The sequence below is a fragment of the Triturus cristatus genome, chromosome 7 (assembly GCF_964204655.1).
Source record: "Triturus cristatus chromosome 7, aTriCri1.1, whole genome shotgun sequence".
Classification (NCBI taxonomy): Eukaryota; Metazoa; Chordata; class Amphibia; order Caudata; family Salamandridae; genus Triturus; species Triturus cristatus.
Window position 1 is genome coordinate 776,111,383 of NC_140590.1, and position 16,537 is coordinate 776,127,919.

At 46.5% G+C, this 16,537-nt stretch overlaps 1 protein-coding gene across 1 annotated transcript in view; it reads left to right on the plus strand.

Annotated features, from left to right (window-relative positions):
• The first annotated feature begins 410 nt into the window (after positions 1–410).
• Positions 411–16,537, plus strand: part of FASN (fatty acid synthase) — a 180,040-nt gene continuing 163,913 nt past the window's right edge. The window contains exon 1 of the mRNA XM_085617568.1: positions 411–548. The gene's annotated coding sequence lies outside the window, so the exon portion shown is untranslated. The remainder of the gene's footprint in view (positions 549–16,537) is intronic.

The following is a 16,537-nucleotide window of genomic DNA, read 5'->3' on the forward strand; positions in this document are numbered from 1 at the left end:
TTCGGCCACCCTCTCTTAATGTATCTTTTCCAAATATCCTTCCTCCCTTCCTTCTCTCACCCATCCCCCCTAAATTCCCATGTTCTTCTCATCTGTTTCTTCATCTCTCCCATCCCATGCCTACACTCCCTCTGACTGAACCTCTCTATCTTTCATCTCTCTTCACTCTTCTCTCCTATACCTATACACACTCAGTCATAACCTCCCCTTCAACTCTTTCCCTCTTTCCTTATCTTTCCTGGACCTTCCACCGCTTCTCCCTGTACTTCTTTCTTCAGTCTTTTACTAGTTTGCCAATTTTCTCTTCTCTTGCTCTCGCACCCTCCCTTTTTCTTTACCTCTTTCTCCCTTCCTCCTCCTGTCTCCAGGCCCTCTCCCCCTCCTCCTCCCTGCCTCCCTCCCATTGGTCGGCCCTGAGGAGGGAGCTGTCAGCCCATGTGGCGTGTCTGCAGAGGATGCTGTTCATTTAAATAGAGTCAGACCCGGAGCTGGAGGCTGAGGGAGTGAGGACTGCTTAATCTGGACGAACCGAACCGGGTCGGAAACAGGTATGGAGGGCCGAGGGCGCCTGGGCCGTGGATCCGGACCAGACACTGCTGCCGGGTCGGGTGTGGACCGCGGGGGTGTATTGGGGCGGGAGATGGGGACACCGAACCGAACGTACCGGGTTAAACGGAGCACATATAGGCGGGGCCACGAGTGGGGCCCTGTGTCGTGTGTCAGGAGCTAGTGTGGTCTGAGGGAGCGGACCGGACACCGGCGGTACCGCACTGTGGGTGCGTGCGTGCGAGCCCAGTATGTCACTGAGGAAGCAGCGTGAACCCAGCGGACCGGACCAATATCATTAGCATCAAACTCTTAGTGGGGAGATTGGACACGGCGGTAGGGGGGGGGGGGCGGGGGGTAGTGAGAGCAGTTGAACCGGGCCGAGCGGAGGTACCGGCGGCGGGGTAAAGATGGTGTGTGAGGTGGGTGGGAGTTCCGTTGATAATCGACTGGCCGTGGCCGGGCCGGTCACAGGTACCTAGGACAGAGGTCTCGGACCCGAGGCGTGGGGGGGGGGGGGGGGGGTCATTATGAGAGGAAACGCTCTCCTCAGACTGCAGCGCTATTCATTCATTTCTGCTCTTATGTGAGGAGAGCTTTGCGGACTCCGGATTACTGCATGGGTAGAGGATGATGCCGAGGGTAGCGTATGGTCGGGGGTTGGGGCACCATATCACTTGGTCCCTATATGCCTCGGTACCCCCTTTCTACCCTCTTACCTCCACGCAGACATCCTACTCCCGGGATGGCTGGGAGCTAACACGAAGAGTCCACAAGACGTAACAGAAGGGGGAGCATTTTATAAAAGTAAACGTAACATGCCATCCTGGTGCGAATTATATATTTTTTAAATGGGATAGGAGAGGCACCCATAGCGAGTGCTTACTTTATGAAATGGTACAATGGTGCCCTATTGTTTGTGCAATGGCGGTGGCCATACGGGCCAGATACGTCTTTTACCGTCAGTACAAATTTGAGTTGTAAAGGCCACCAGCCCTTAAAGCTGATGTATACTTTGAACGAGCTGAGGGGGGCCCACATTATTTCATTGACTAGATGTTGACAATGTTGTCTGTGGGGTCGTGTGATTGCCGCGGCTGCTGCCGAGGTGTTTCTCAAGGGTGTTGCACTGAGGCCACTCTGCTGCATTTCGCATCCAGCCATTTTGATAAGACCCCCTCCGCTCTTCCTCGTCATTACTAGCCCCCCCCCCCCCCCCCCCCCAGAGGAACCGGGAGCCGCAGCCCCCCTCCCCCCAATCCTGTCTATAATTTAGCACCATAGAACTGCTGTACACCCCTTCCTTGCGCGCCCCCCCCCCCGCTCGAAAGGCCGACAGGTGGAAGACACCTCCTCAGGCATTCCTTGAACACAGGCCCAGAGTGTGACGCCTATCGGTGGGCGGGGCCTGCGGATGGTGACGCGACCTGTGACGCATTTGAGGGTATGCCGGCACTCCCTTAGACACTCACCTTCATAGAAAGTGTATACACAATCTTACACAGTCGCTGGCCGCTGAGCTTCACATAGGACACGCTCACCTGTGCACAGAAAGGTGCGCTTCATGTCCGAGTATGAAAATGTGTACTTTGAGCACCAGGGCCCGGTGCGCCATTTGCAGAAGGGTGAAAGAAGATGCTTGCGTTATTCTGTGTTGTCTTTATCGCGTTCCTATATTTTACTCTAGGCAACGGTGCTTGTCTTGCCCTCGGTACGGAGCAACGTACCCTAGTTACCTTTTCGTATGTCTTGTTTTTTTCTGCTAATTTTTGTTATGTGACCTGGAATGTTCCAAGCTCCCCCCTCCCCTTTAAAAGGACAGGAAGCTAAGATCGGTTGTGATGCACGACCTTAACTCTGCAGATGGAGGCAGTCTTCCAGCCCTTTTGGTATTTGGTTTTGTGCGTGCTAAATTGTCGAGGTTTGTGGGCGAGTATATATCGGTTCAGCGGTTATTTTCCTGTAGTGCGATGCCAGGACGCAGGCCAGCGATAGGGCATTGGACGTGACTCAGCCATCACAGCTTGTTTAGGTCTCGCTGAGGGTGGCAGGCACGCGCCCCTTTTCGTAACAATTATGTCCAGTGTTAAGAACTCACACTTCGTTCCCAACTACTCAGTCTTTTGACACATGAACTCCGATTTTCTCAAATGACTTATCTTGTTAAATATAATGTATTTACAGTTGTTAACACGTCATTGTTTTTGATTATTAAACATTCCAGCTTTCCATTGATTGATTGTAAATCTGTATTTGATTATTAAAAAAGAATCATAAAAGAATAAAACATACATTTAACAATAAATATTAATGTTAAAAAATAGATGCAAAAGGTGCATGATCACATAGGCAGAAAGATTTGGGTCATGCTGGCCAGCTGGGAAACAGAGGTGGGTTCTGATTGAGCCTATTCGAAATGTAGTTAACTGGGAGCTTTCCCATGGATTCCTCACACGTGAAAGTTAAGGCTCAGGGCCATCACTGGTTTTAATAACCAAGTGGCCTCTCAGTGTTGATTTTACCTGGGCCTCCCTCTCTCTAGATTCTGCGGCACTTGTGCAAACAACGCCCTGGCATTCGCGTGCTTACCCCTTACTCAGCGCTTGAGGGGGGATATACAGCTCAGGTCCTCCCGATGGATCCGCACCCCCCCTTGCATAGTCAAGCACCGGGCTCTTATGACCGTGCTCTGATTTTAAAAACTTCAAGATCACATCACAATTAGAAACAGTGTGCTGATTGCTCCAAACTGCCATCCGTTGAAGCAGAGGAGCGCATCTAAATGTGTTTTCCACACATGCCAGGTTCAGTTCTTCATGCATGACGACATTAGGGGTACCCGGGCCTAGTCCCGACAGCTGTCCGCTGAACCGGCTCTGCTCTTGCTGCAGTGTTATACCCTCACGGTATCCTCACGTGGCTGCCCCAAAAGTCAGAAGGGGCAGACACTTCGGTTCATACACTTCCAACAGGGGCAGGAATGGTTTACTATCAACGCTGGAGGCAAACCTGAACAATGACCCACAAGACTGATTGAAATACAAACAGTGATTAGGGAGGCAAGGTGTCCAGCAATCCCACAAATCAAACGTGCCCAAATAGGGAACTCACTGACCATCACAGTTATTTTACCCTTGATGGAGATTGGCCTGGTTTTACAAGTCTGCCTTCCACACACCAAAAACTGTGTCTCGGAGATGTTGGTATCTTGGTCTAATCCCTCTATAAACCTAACAAAGACACTAACAAGGCCCCTAAGTCCACTGGGGGTGTGGGAGCGCAGGACAGCATCATGGACACACAGGAGAGCCAGAATGAAAGCAGAGTTCACTTTAGGCATATCCTTCCCATTAGAAATTAAAAAGGGACTATGAACATTTATATATAATAAAAATAAAATAGTGGCCTGGACACAGCCTTGCCGAACTCATTGAGAGATATAAAAAAATTCAGTACATTCCCCTTGGATACAATACCTAACAGAGGCTCTGACCCCGTGAGCAAAGCACGCACAAAATTGACCAAAGGAGAAGGCATATCAATACGGGATAAAATGCCCCAAAATATGGACCGGTTAGCCAGTTCAAATGTGCTACTTAGATCCAAGGCTAAGTAAAGTGCCCCTTTCTTTGCTGTCACATTCTTCCTGAAGATAAGATTGAGATTTAATTATTGTTCTAAAGTTCCCAAGCCTTCCCCAAAATCATCTTGCACTGGGAAAGAACATCATTCTGCTACACCCAGGCCTCAATTCAATTTAGGATGACACGCCCAACCATTTTGACACTAAAGTCTACCAGCGATATAGGTCTGTAACAACAGGGATCCTGTCTGTTACCCTTCTGAAATTTTAACAGAGGCGACAGCATTTAAAACAATAGTGATAAGTGGGGCCCATAGCTGGGCATTCCCATCTTTCCTCCTTTATTTCAAGTTTCCTATTCTTAATGGCTTTTTTGAATTCTAGCCTTGCAACCATGATACTTTGCTGATCTCTGGCCCTAATATTCAGAGGTTCTCGAAGCCTGCGATTGGTAGCTCTACACTCTCAGTTGAACCAACCCAGTGTACGTGTCCCCCTCGACCCAGAAAGATTTAGCATGATTGCTCTAGTGGAAGTATTTATGCTGAAAAAGGCTTCTAAGATATCAGTGGCCAGAGAATTTGTAGTTTAAAGGCAATCAGCTAGCATGGCCCATTTTGCTGCTATTACACGGTACGTCAGGGTTGGGATGTCAATTCTCCTCCACCTTAGTCTTAAACCTTATCATTCTAGGAAAGGCCGGTTATACCAGGAGTGACAAGGGGCAGGGGAAACAGGTAGGCTCACAGAACATCCAATGGGGTTATGATCTCTATTACAAGTTTCTTTGAACCGCACCCCGAGTAAACAAAACATTCCAGGTTTCTAGAAAGAAAAACCTAATCGATCATGGAACTGCGACCCTAGTCAACAAAAGGAGGCTGCTGGTTAAGGGGGTTACCTGCTATTTCTACCACACTGAAAAAAACTGATTTACACAGGACCTTATACAGTTTCCAATCCCTCTAATCAGTCAATGTACCGTAGGTGGGCATATCATACAACATAAAAGGGTCTGACCCTTTTTGGCAATAAAGTTACAGTAAACTATTATATAAAAATCGTTACAGAAGTTAGACAATCTGGCGTTCATAATTGATAAAACCTGACAAAGTGTCCGTATCTGGCATCCCAGTTCATATACTGAATAATAAAAGTTAATAAGGAAGAAATTAAATGCATTCAGTGACACAACCTACACAACCTAAATCCCACTGTGGTCTGGGGTGTTGGGGACAAATTTTAGAAGCTTTGAAATCCATACCATATTAGCCGAACCTCCCCGCACTTTCTGATCCAAGGCGGCCGTGGCAGGTCCCATCCCATGTAAGTTCATCAAGAGCCCAGGTTTCTTGCAACACCATTGGATCCTGCTGCTTATCCCTGATACCCGCAGCATTCCAACTGACCATGCTTGCAAGTGTTCCTTGTTCCCTGGCCCGGTGCCTAGTGGGAAAACTGACCACTTGTGTGTAACTACATCTGTGGAGACAATTGGAGCCTCTAGGCGTCATCGTTGGAGGCCAAATACGACAGGGGAAGACATCTGTTTGTAATAGGAACAATGGGTCTGGCTAACTCATCTGCCCTGGGAGGTGGGTTCCTGTGCCCAGCCCCCATCCTTAGCTGAAAATGTTTAGAAAAAGCCTAAAGGAACAATCTTAATTTCAGTGTCCTGCAAATGCCTCCTGGCACCACATTGAATTGAGAGGTGAGCCAGACCCAAGTTTTTACAATTACTCACAATACAAGCCCCTCTCAATTGTTTAGTCGAAGGACCGACTCACCCAACCCTACTCGCAAACAAAATATCATTATATTCATTTATATTAAAGTCAGAATTGTGGGTCAGCTAGTGACATACTTTGTTTTTGAGCTGAGAGGTGAATTCCTCCTTGAAGGAGTTCAAATATGGTAGAAATGTCATGATGGCTACATAGGGGCAACTTCAGGGTGGGGGATTTAAAATATGATTGATTCAGAATGGACTGAACCTGACATTCAGTACCCTGGACTGGTAAGACATTTGGACCTTTGGCTCACCCAGCAGACCCCTACCTCCATTACAAGAAGGCAAAACTCCATCAGCTTGTGTGGAGGAGGGTTGAGCCTCAGTGACAACCTTATCTCCATAGGATGGATGTATACCCAAATTGGGAGTGGAACTCATAGCAAAAGGTCTTTCCAAACTATAGAAAGCTGAGTTGGTAGAATCAGGATGAGCCTTAGGGTTTGTATGGAGTTTAGTTAGTTTCAGAATATCTTCATCCAGACTTTGCAGTCTTTCCACCAGCGGAGTAACACATGTACAACAATAGATTACATATTCTCCAAAATACAGTCAATATTTTGGTTTTCGTTTGGGGTTCCATTTGCAGATGAGAAGGACAGGCTGGACAGCAGGGTGGTAGACACAGTGTTCCTTACTGTATTTCATTGGGCGCTAGAAGTATCTGCTTGTTTGGTTTTGAGCTTCCTTTTGTCAAAGGACCACAGTCACTTGCGTTGCGTCACTGAGTTGTTAAGTAAACCAGTTGATAATGTGTGAGCTTGCAGTTAGGGCACATTGAGTGATGGGCAACATGTTGCAAGATGGTCTTCGTTCCTCACGTGGGGATGGTGCCATGGCTGATGTGGTAAAGAAAAGTTAGGACCCTCGCCAATGTCTAAAGATAGATGTCTCACTATAAGGTCGATTTCTTTGAAAATTACTCCAACAGCACGGGCCAGTAACGAGTCAGCGTAGTGCCCCCTGATGGTTTAACAATAATGTTGACTCTGTCCCCTGGTAGCTTACGTTTGCCCATATTTCATCTAATGAAGTACCTACGATAAACATTGGAATAAAAAACACAATATATAGTACGGCAGGCTAATAAGCACTCACCATTTGTTGGTATTGAATCTTGGAGCCATGAGGGGTGGCCCAGCCCAGCCTCTTCCGGGAGATCACGGGCAAAGAAGGGCCTGGTATTGGCCCAGGCACCCTCCTAGGCACCTCCAGTGTTGCAGAGAAAATGTGGGCTTTTTAAAGTGCCCAACAGGCACTCTTCTCCTCTCCTGCCTCCAACAGCTGCAGGGTGCCTGGGGTTTGTGGTCCTGCCCTGCCCAACATCTCTGTTGCTTATGTTTATTAATTATGAAAGAATTCACGTTTTAGTAATTCCAGTGATGTAGTCGGATATCATTCAATACATTTCAAGACCTAGTCTGAGTAGCTTGGGTTGACATACTTTTATCTTTGGAGAAGCGATCAGTGTAGAACTCTGGTTTGAACTTTGAAAAAACTGGATTCACTGGTACAGCTCATGAGTGCGCCAGCCTCCATGTGACTACCACTTGTTGGTATGTGGATTTAGGGGTTATGGGTGTCGGGGTAGAGAGTTCCTACATGGGTGAATGCATTCTTTGTAACACCATCCTGTGCGAATGTGCTGAGGTTGTTATCTGGCTGGGAGTGTACGCCTTTGTATTGAAGATGGATTGTCTGTTGAGGATCCATGAAGCAGGAGGAGGGATATGTCCTAAGATGGGGGTACCAGTTATGGGAGAAGGTGGTTGCTTTAACGAGAAGGGGCTGTGTTTTAATCTGTTGATGGTAGCTGAGGTTGGATAAGAGAAGGAAGCAAAATGTGACTTAGCGAATACCTCTCTCTATGACGCCTTTATTTGATGGTTTACCGTCTACTCTTTCAGACCCACCAGCCCTCTTACACCCCTCAAATTTCCCAGGTCCACGTATATGTTACTCATTCAGTCCAGCAGGTTTCTTTGCATTCTGTGATTCCTGTGCCTGATTTCGTAATTTGTAAAACAGGAGTACAATTCCAAGAATATATATAAAAACCTTGACTGAAAGATCTACTGATGTATGGACCTTGGAAACTCGAGACCTCTGCCTTAAAGAAAGTGACTACCCATTTGAAGAAAGCAAACACAAGGAGATAATGGGCGGAGTGCTGAAACGTTTCAGACACTCATCCCCAGTCACAGATCTGGGTTGAATCCATCATCATTCATTAGCTCACTTAACCACCTCAGTTCAGACCCAGCTATATGCAAATCAGTCTTGACCCTGTGCCTCATGAGAATAGTCCAGCCCAAACTGCCAAGTCGGATCTTCCCTGAACCGGAAAAAAACATCATGGGACCGGTTTCTGGGTAACACCCTTCATCAGCCAGGCTAGCTTGAAAAGGTGGCCAAGTGAGCTTAAGAACGATGATGAATTATATCCAAATCTGGGACTTGGGTTGAGTGTTTGAAAAGTTTCAGCACTCCGTCCATCATCTTGTGTTTGTTTTGTTCGCCCGTAGTTGGCAGGGTATGTCCAGACGTGGCTTCCTTGCTCACTTTGCCACTGGATTCAAGCTAGCCTGGCTGATGAGGGCTATTAGCCCGAAACCAGTCCCAGGATGCTTGTTTCTGGTCCAGGGAAGACATGGCTTGGCAGTTCGGGCTGGACTGTTCCCATGAGGCACAGGGTCAAGACTGATTTGCATAAATCTGTGTCTGAACTGGGGTGGCAGAAGTGAGCTAAAGAACGATGATGGATTAAACCCAGATCTGTGACTGGGGTTGAGAGTCTGAAAAGTTTAAGCACTCCGTCCATCATCTCCTTGTGTATGCTTTGTTCGCCCTAAGTTGGCAGGGTATGCCCAGATGTAGGTCCCTTGCTTACTTTGCCGCTGGATTCAAGCTAGCCTGGCTGATGAGGGCTTTTAGCCAGAAACCGGTCCCAGGGTGCTTGTTTCTGGTCCAGGGAAGACATGGCTTGGCAGTTCGGGCTGGACTGTTCCCATGAGGCACGGGGTCAAGACTGATTTGGATATAGCTGTGTCTGAACTGGGGTGGCAAAGTGATCTAAAGAACAATGATGGATTCAACCCAGATCTCTGACTGGGGGTGAGTTTCTGAAAAGTTTCAGCACTATGTCCATCATCTCCTTGTGTTTGCCTTACCCATTTCAAGAGACAGATGGATATGTGAAATATATCTGTTTCTTCTGCTTTTAGAGAGTAAACCTATTTAATTATTTCTAGAAGTTTTTTTATAGAGCACTCCTAACTACCCAGTGGTGGCCTCCGAGCGCTACAAATCTCGGAGCAGTGGAGTATGGCAATGGGCCAGCTTGTGAATACAGAGCCTGGCAGTATGAGGTAGTAAATGGTATAGAAGGGTTTCCTGTCCAGGTCTGAATCACAATATGGCAAAGTCTTTAAGGGAAAAAGTTCAAAGCCAGATGGGCTGTGCCAATTATAGGTGTCTGACTGACTGAGCTATGAACACCGCTCTCAAGATTCTCAGTCATTGGCGTATTCAATTAATTAATATATAGGCTAAGTTGTTCAGCACTCTGAACCTGGTTCTGAGTTGTAACAGTCCAATCTCACTCATTGCTGCCTGTCACTATGGACAGTTCTGAACCATTGCAGTGCACGGGTATGGAGTCAAGGCACTTCCTAGGAAGATTTGACAAGGGTGTCAAGAGTGACAATTTCAACAGCTGCCAACGTGTCAGGAAACAACATCATAGGGGACATCATCATTGTTAGTAATGAAGCCTGAGTAAAAGCCAAGTAGATTACGTTGGCTGTTTTCAGGTGCCCGCTCAGTGTTTGGATCGTGTGGCTCAGATAACAATAGCTGGGTCTTGGGAGTTTTGTAGGTTTTGAAAACAAACTTTGGCTTGAAAGTCATATATTGTTCTGTAATGTCATTGTCTATTGCATAGTGTGCTTCTATCTCTTGTGTAGCTTTGAAGCGCACATCTGTGCTGAGGTGTGAATGGCTGGAAGAGAATAAGGAAAGTTATTGGGCTATCTTAAGTTCCTTTATTTTGTCCATTATTATGGTGTTAATTGATGGGTTTGAATAACTAATCTTTGTATAAGCCATGCTGAGAAGTGTGGTGTCGCTGAAGACATTTCTTTGTTGGTGGGCTTGGTGTTATAAGTGTATGATCTCATCCTAAGGTATTAAAGACCAGTGTTACAGACCAATGTCGCATACACTTGCAAGACCCAGAGACCCTTGTTGAAGATGAGCAAGAGTCCTATGTGATAGGCCAGGAGACTCTGCAGTTCATAAGGGTCCATAACGTGTGGGTGCTGCGGGCTTTGGCCGCCAGTGCAGTAGGACACATACAGCCTTAGACAGGAACAGGTTAACATTTTTTCAGGGCATGTGAGAGTTTGTCCTAGAGTCCAGCTGTTGTATGGGGGTGACTGTACAGATCTAATGAACGAGCACTGACAATTTGAAGGAACTCTGTACATACGTAAATGTGTATGTTGGCTGCATCAGTGCGGCTCATTCATTTACAGAGGGTAGTTGAGTGTTGTGAATCTGAGGTGACAGACACATACCTATTTCAATCCATTGTACTTTCAGGAGTTCTTCTTGGAGCACAGAGTTTGGGAGTGGAATCATTGAAGGAGATGTATTGAGAAAACTCTGGATGGCTTGAAATAATGTGTTCAGTTTCTTTATGGAGTATTGCTTTCTAGTGCTCAGATTTAGGAACTGAAGGTTGAAGCTACAGCAAGATAACCTGAGGAGGGGCACGCCTTCTAAAGCATGCACAGACTTTCAGTGAAGCATTGCCACCATCACCAGAGACTCGGTGCTGAGCTCTTAGCCCCATCAAACGCATGCTGCGAAGCTGTCACCAGAGCCCTCTAAAGAAGCTCAGAAGCATCATTGGAGATTGTAACCGTGTCCAGAGGGATTTCCATGGCTAGTTTACAGAGCGGGGCTGCATACTTCATCAAAGTGGCATTTTGGCCGTCAAGGCTTACTTAAAGAAAGAGTCATGACTTAACGTTCCTCTTAAGGACAAATAGTCCTCAATTCTGGACACAGAGAAAGAAAAGAGTTTCAGGGATCTGGTGAAAGCATAGAAAACATTATTCCCCAGGTACACGGTTTGGAGAAGCTGTGCTTTATTACTGACAGGTTTTGTGAAAACCTTGGGCATCCAGGTGCTCACATAATGCCACTAGTTTTCCCTGACATGAAGGTACTAGTAAAGGGCTGAAATGGAGGGCAAGATATGTGTTCATTGGTGCACTCTCCAAGAGAAGTTCGGCAGCAGCAATATGAATCTTCTTGAAACACTGTATCTGATCGGAAACATCCCAAAATAGATGGCATTGCTGTAATCCAAGACAGGGGATATTGTCATTTTGACAAATAGAATCTGTTGTTTTGATGGAGAAAATGGAGAATTATCTTTCAGATCATTAATTGGTGGAAAAAAAATCTGGCCGTAGTGTTGCCCTGGAATACCAGGAGAGACACATTCCATAGACTCAGGCTGGCAGCTTATTTGCCAAAGATCATGAATGAATGAATGAATGAATAAAGAAAGTATTTGATTAAGCGCACTGTGGCCAAGCGGCTTCCTGGCGCTGGTGTTGAGACCAACTATCACTGAGGCAGCCCGAAGGGATTAGCAAGAGTACGCCTGGGAGAACAGAAAAGTTTTCAAGGCTTTACGAAAATGGGAGTAAATGGGGATGGATCGCATGGAAAGGGGAAGACTATTCCAGAAGCGGGGGGCCAGAACTGAAAAGCGTGTGCCTCCAGTTCTGGATTTACGGAAGCGGGGGACATTGAGAAGGGCCAAAGTAGAAGAGCGGAGAGTGCGGGCAGGAATATGAGAAGAAATAAGGGAACATATGAATGCAGGAGCTGAACGGGCAAGAGCCAAAAAAACAAGACAACCCATTTTAAAGAGAGAACGCTGAAAAACAGGGAGCCAATGAAGAGACTTGAGCACGGGAGTGATGTGATGAGTTTTAGAAAGGTGAAAGATGAGACGAGCGGCCTGGTTCTGAATAGCTTGCAGACGTCGAGTTTCGTAGGCTGGAATGCCCACGTACAAGCTATTCCCGTAATCAAGAAGGGAGGTAATCAGAGCCATAATGATGATTTTAAGTGCATCTGAGGAAAAGAAACGGGAAATCTTTCGAATAAGCCGGAGGGATAGAAAGCAGGAAGAAACAACAGAACTAATTTGTGCATGCATGGAAAGATCATGACTGACCTGAATACCCAAACTTCTGACAGAAGAAACCGGAGTAGGGAGGGAGCCAAAGGAGGGGGGCCAAAAAGCGGAAGACCAAGGACTGGATGGGCCGCCCGTCAAGACCAACTCGGTCTTGTCCGGGTTGAGCTTAAGATGGTTAGAGCTCATCCAATCCGAGATAAAGACCAGAGTAGAGCGAAATTTTGAGAGAGACAGAGATGAAGAGGAAAGATCAAAGACAAGCTGGAGGTCATCGGCGTAATTATACACGGAGACCCCCAGAGCAAGAAGAGCATAAATAAGAGGATAGATATAAAGATTAAAGAGCAGAGGGGAAAGAGAGGAACCTTGGGGAACACCACAGGGAACCAAGCGGGAAGGGGCAGAGAAACCAGATAAATGAACTGCCTGAGAGCGGCCAGAAAGAAAGGAGGCAAGCCAGGAGAATGCAAGGCCCCGAATGCCCGCCGCGCTGACACGGTCAAGAAGGATGGAATGATCAACCGTGTCAAACGCAGCGGACAAATCAAGGAGAACCAAGGCTTGAGGAAGAGAAGAATCAGCTTTAGATTTCAGCTCATCGAGGACTGCAAGAACCACTGTCTCAGTGGAGTGGCCTCGACGGAAGCCTGCCTGATGTGAGGCCAGGACATGGTTCTCCTCAATATGAGCAGAAAGGCAAGAGGTAACATAACTTTCTAAAATCTTGCCAAGATAGGGAAGAAGAGAAATAGGCCTAAAATTAGAAGGGAGTGAAGGGTCAAGGCCAGGATTTTTTAGAATAGGCAAAACAATAGCAGATTTAAAGAATGACGGGACTAAGCCCAGGGCAAGAGAGGCATTGAGAAAAGAAAGAGGGGAGAAGGACAACTAGTAAATAAAGCTCTTAAAATCCGGGCCGGAGCACAGTCAGCTGGAGAGCCTGACTTGATCTTGGTAAGCAAAGTGAGAAATGTGTCTACAGAAATAGGGGGGAAAGAGTCGAAAGAAGAAGAGAGAGCCGACAGAGAAGGAGTGGGGAGAGGGGGAGGAAGCAGGGGAATATTGACTTTGATCTTGACGATCTTCTCAATGAAGAAATCATTGAGAGAAGAGCAGAGATCTTGAGAGGGAATGAGAGTAGGATTGGTACGAGCCGAAAATGCCAGATCATTGACCAAAGAGAAAATCTCCTTGGATTTGTTAGCAGAGAGGGCCACTTTCTCAGAAAAGTATTTTGTTTTGGCCAGAAGAACGGCTTGCTTATATTCATAGAGAAGATGTTTGTATTGGACCCGAAGAGCGGGGCAGTAATTTCGTCTCCAATGACGCTCAGAGCGTCTCAGGTCCAATTTCAGAGCTTTAAGCTCGGTATTAAACCACTTATGAGCGTCATAGGGACGAACAGCCTTAGTTTTCCTAAGCGGGGCAACCTGATCACAAGAGGAAGACAGCCAGGTGTTAAGCGCTTCAGCTTGAGAATCCAGAGGGAGTTCAGAAAGATCAGGAGTAGAAGAAGCAAGAGAGAGAGAAAGAGAGTTTAAGTCAACCCGATTCCAGTTTCGAGCGACAAGATTTTTAGGTAAGGAGGGTCTGTCAGGGACACCAAGAGAGATGGAAAAGGAGATCAGAAAATGATCAGACCAAGTGCAGGGAGAAATGCTAGGAGGAAAAAGCGTACAACTTAAAGACCAAATCTGGTCAAGTGTATGACCCTGGGCATGGGTCGGGCCAGTGACATGAGCATGAAAATTGAGGCACTGAAGAGTAGCCGAGAAATCCTTGGAAGACAAATCCTCCTTAGGGTCACCTGGCCAAAAATTAAAATCACCCAGCAGGAGAACCGAAGAATTGTTGACCACAAGTGTTGCGAGAAGTTCCTGTAGGGTGGCAACAAACAGGGGCATATGTTGAGGGGGGCGATACATGAGGACAACCGTGAGAGGGACAGGGAGATTGAGTGAACGAGCAACCAAAAAATCCACGTTAGAAATAGAAGAATGAGGGAGAAGCTGGAACTGTAAACTGGAACGAACAATCATGGCCACGCCGCCACCTGTCTTGCCATCAGGGCGATCCGACCGGAGGGCATAATAGGAGGAGGGGAGAATAGCCAGGACATCGGGAAGAGAGTCAGACGAAAACCAAGTTTCAGTAAGAAACAAAAAATCAAGGGACTCAGTATGCAGGAGGTTAAATAATTCCAGTTGATGTTTCGCAGCCGACCGAGTGTTAAGAAGACAAGCAGAGGCAATGTTGGGAGAGATAGACACAAATGGAGCAGGGGGGTCGAGCAAAAGAGAAGGATCGGGAAATAAAATGCCAAGCATGTCCAGATGTAGCAGTAGTGAGGGTGTGAGGGGCAGAGCAACTTTGTGGGAGTGCAATTGAGCGGAGGTGTACACCTGCAGGGAGGCAGAGTCCATGGCCCCTGGTCCCGGCCCGTCGCGGACGGGCGCAGACGGGCTTAACTTAGGCGCAACTTCGGCGCGCCTTCGTCGCGCCCGCTGCGCTCGGCCGCTGCGCTGCCGAGGACACAGGGCCATGTTAAAGGCACCAATGACTGAGAAACAGGGCGTGGCAGGGGGTGGAGGGACCAAGAGACTGCACCGCCAACCCCAGAGCGTCCAAGATGGCGACCTCACCCGCCCCGCTCCAGTGACCAGCCGGCAATGGAGGAGAGCGAGGAGCGGAAGGCGCTCGGGAGCGCAAGCAGGTAGGAAAGTTTAATTTTAAAAAATGCGCAGAGTCCACAGCGCTGGCAGAGGACCGCCACCGAAACCTCTTAGCACCAAGACCACAGAAAAATGAACCCTTATTAGCTCTATCTTTGATCCTTCTTCTGTAATTAGGTACAAGGGTGGCAATAACTGCCAAGATCTAAGAATGATAATGTTTCACTGTGGCAGAAGCATTTTCAGGGCTGGGTTTAGAGGTATGGATGCACTGATAAATGAATTCTGTTTTTCAGACAAAAATATTTTTGTGTTCTTTACCTCGGTGTACTTTGGCTTTATTTTTGTTTTTAGTAGGATCTTCAGAATGGCAGTGCTGAAGGGTGGTGATGGAGTGATCTTATCTTTTAATGTTCATAGGATCCTTTTCTAGAATGCGCTCTGGTTCAAAGGTAGCAAGACCCACAATGGCTGCCTTAGAATGTGTTGGTTGTTTGATAGCTGCGCTAAGAAGACTATCATTTGATAATGTAGGGTATCCTCTTGAGAAAGTTTGTTGAGTGATGTTTGGATGAATTATTGCCGTTTAGGTGTGTGATGGCAATAACATCATCTTTCTTTTCATTATGATGCTCAGACATGAGTACTGATTTAGGTGCATGTTGGTTGGCTGTGGTTGAGAGCGTATTGTTGTTTTCTCCGTACACTCTTGGCTACCCTTCCAACAGATTTAATGCAGAAGGACAAAAGATAACTTTGGGTTGGGTTTTTGAAAGAAAATACGTAAGGTTACCTCTTAGTGAAGTGGATATATGTTCACTGATCGTTTTTTACAGAGTTGCGAGTATCGCGTGAAGTAAAGGTATTAAGTCTCATTACTTTCATAGTATTGTGGTGAATATTAAGTAAGACTCATTCATAATTGACTTTTTTAGTGTCATGAAAACTGTGTAGAAGAGGTGCAGATAGATGTCAGAGGATTGTACCATTATTTTTCAACTATATATACACAGGCAGCTTCACATTTTCATCATTATAGAGTAAGACTGGTAAATTTTAGCAGTAAAATAGGATAGTGTTTTCCAATGTGAAGAATGTAGAAGGGCGGGAAATATGTCTGGGGTGTCTCCAGTAAAATAAAAAGTCTTTCTTTGTTGGCCCTTTTGTTGGCTAACATACTTGTCTGTGATTAGTGGTTTGGATTTTCTGTGCGGACTTGCGCTTTCTTTTTTTCGAGCTCCTTCTGGGGTGGATTACTACATAATATTGCAGCTGCCGTCCATTAATTTCACTGGGTTAACTCTGCTCTAATAGGTGTCATGTTGGCGATAGTGTTTTATGGGAAACAATCGCCCTGTGCATTCTATGATGGGAGGAGCAGAAACAATCCCATGTGCATTGCATGGTAACAAGAGCAGAAACACAAGCCCATTTGCATTCTGTGGTAGGAGGAGTAGAAACAATCACCCTGCACATTCTATGATGGGAGACGCAGAAACAATCCTATGTGCATTCTATGACAACAGGAAAATCAGAAACAACCCCATGTGCATTCTATGACAACAGGAAAATCAGAAACAATCCCATGTGCATTCTATGACAACAGGAAAATCAGAAACAATCCCATGTGCATTCTATGACAACAGGAAAATCAGAAACAACCCCATGTGCATTCTATGACAACAGGAAAATCAGAAACAATCCCATGTGCATTCTATGACAAC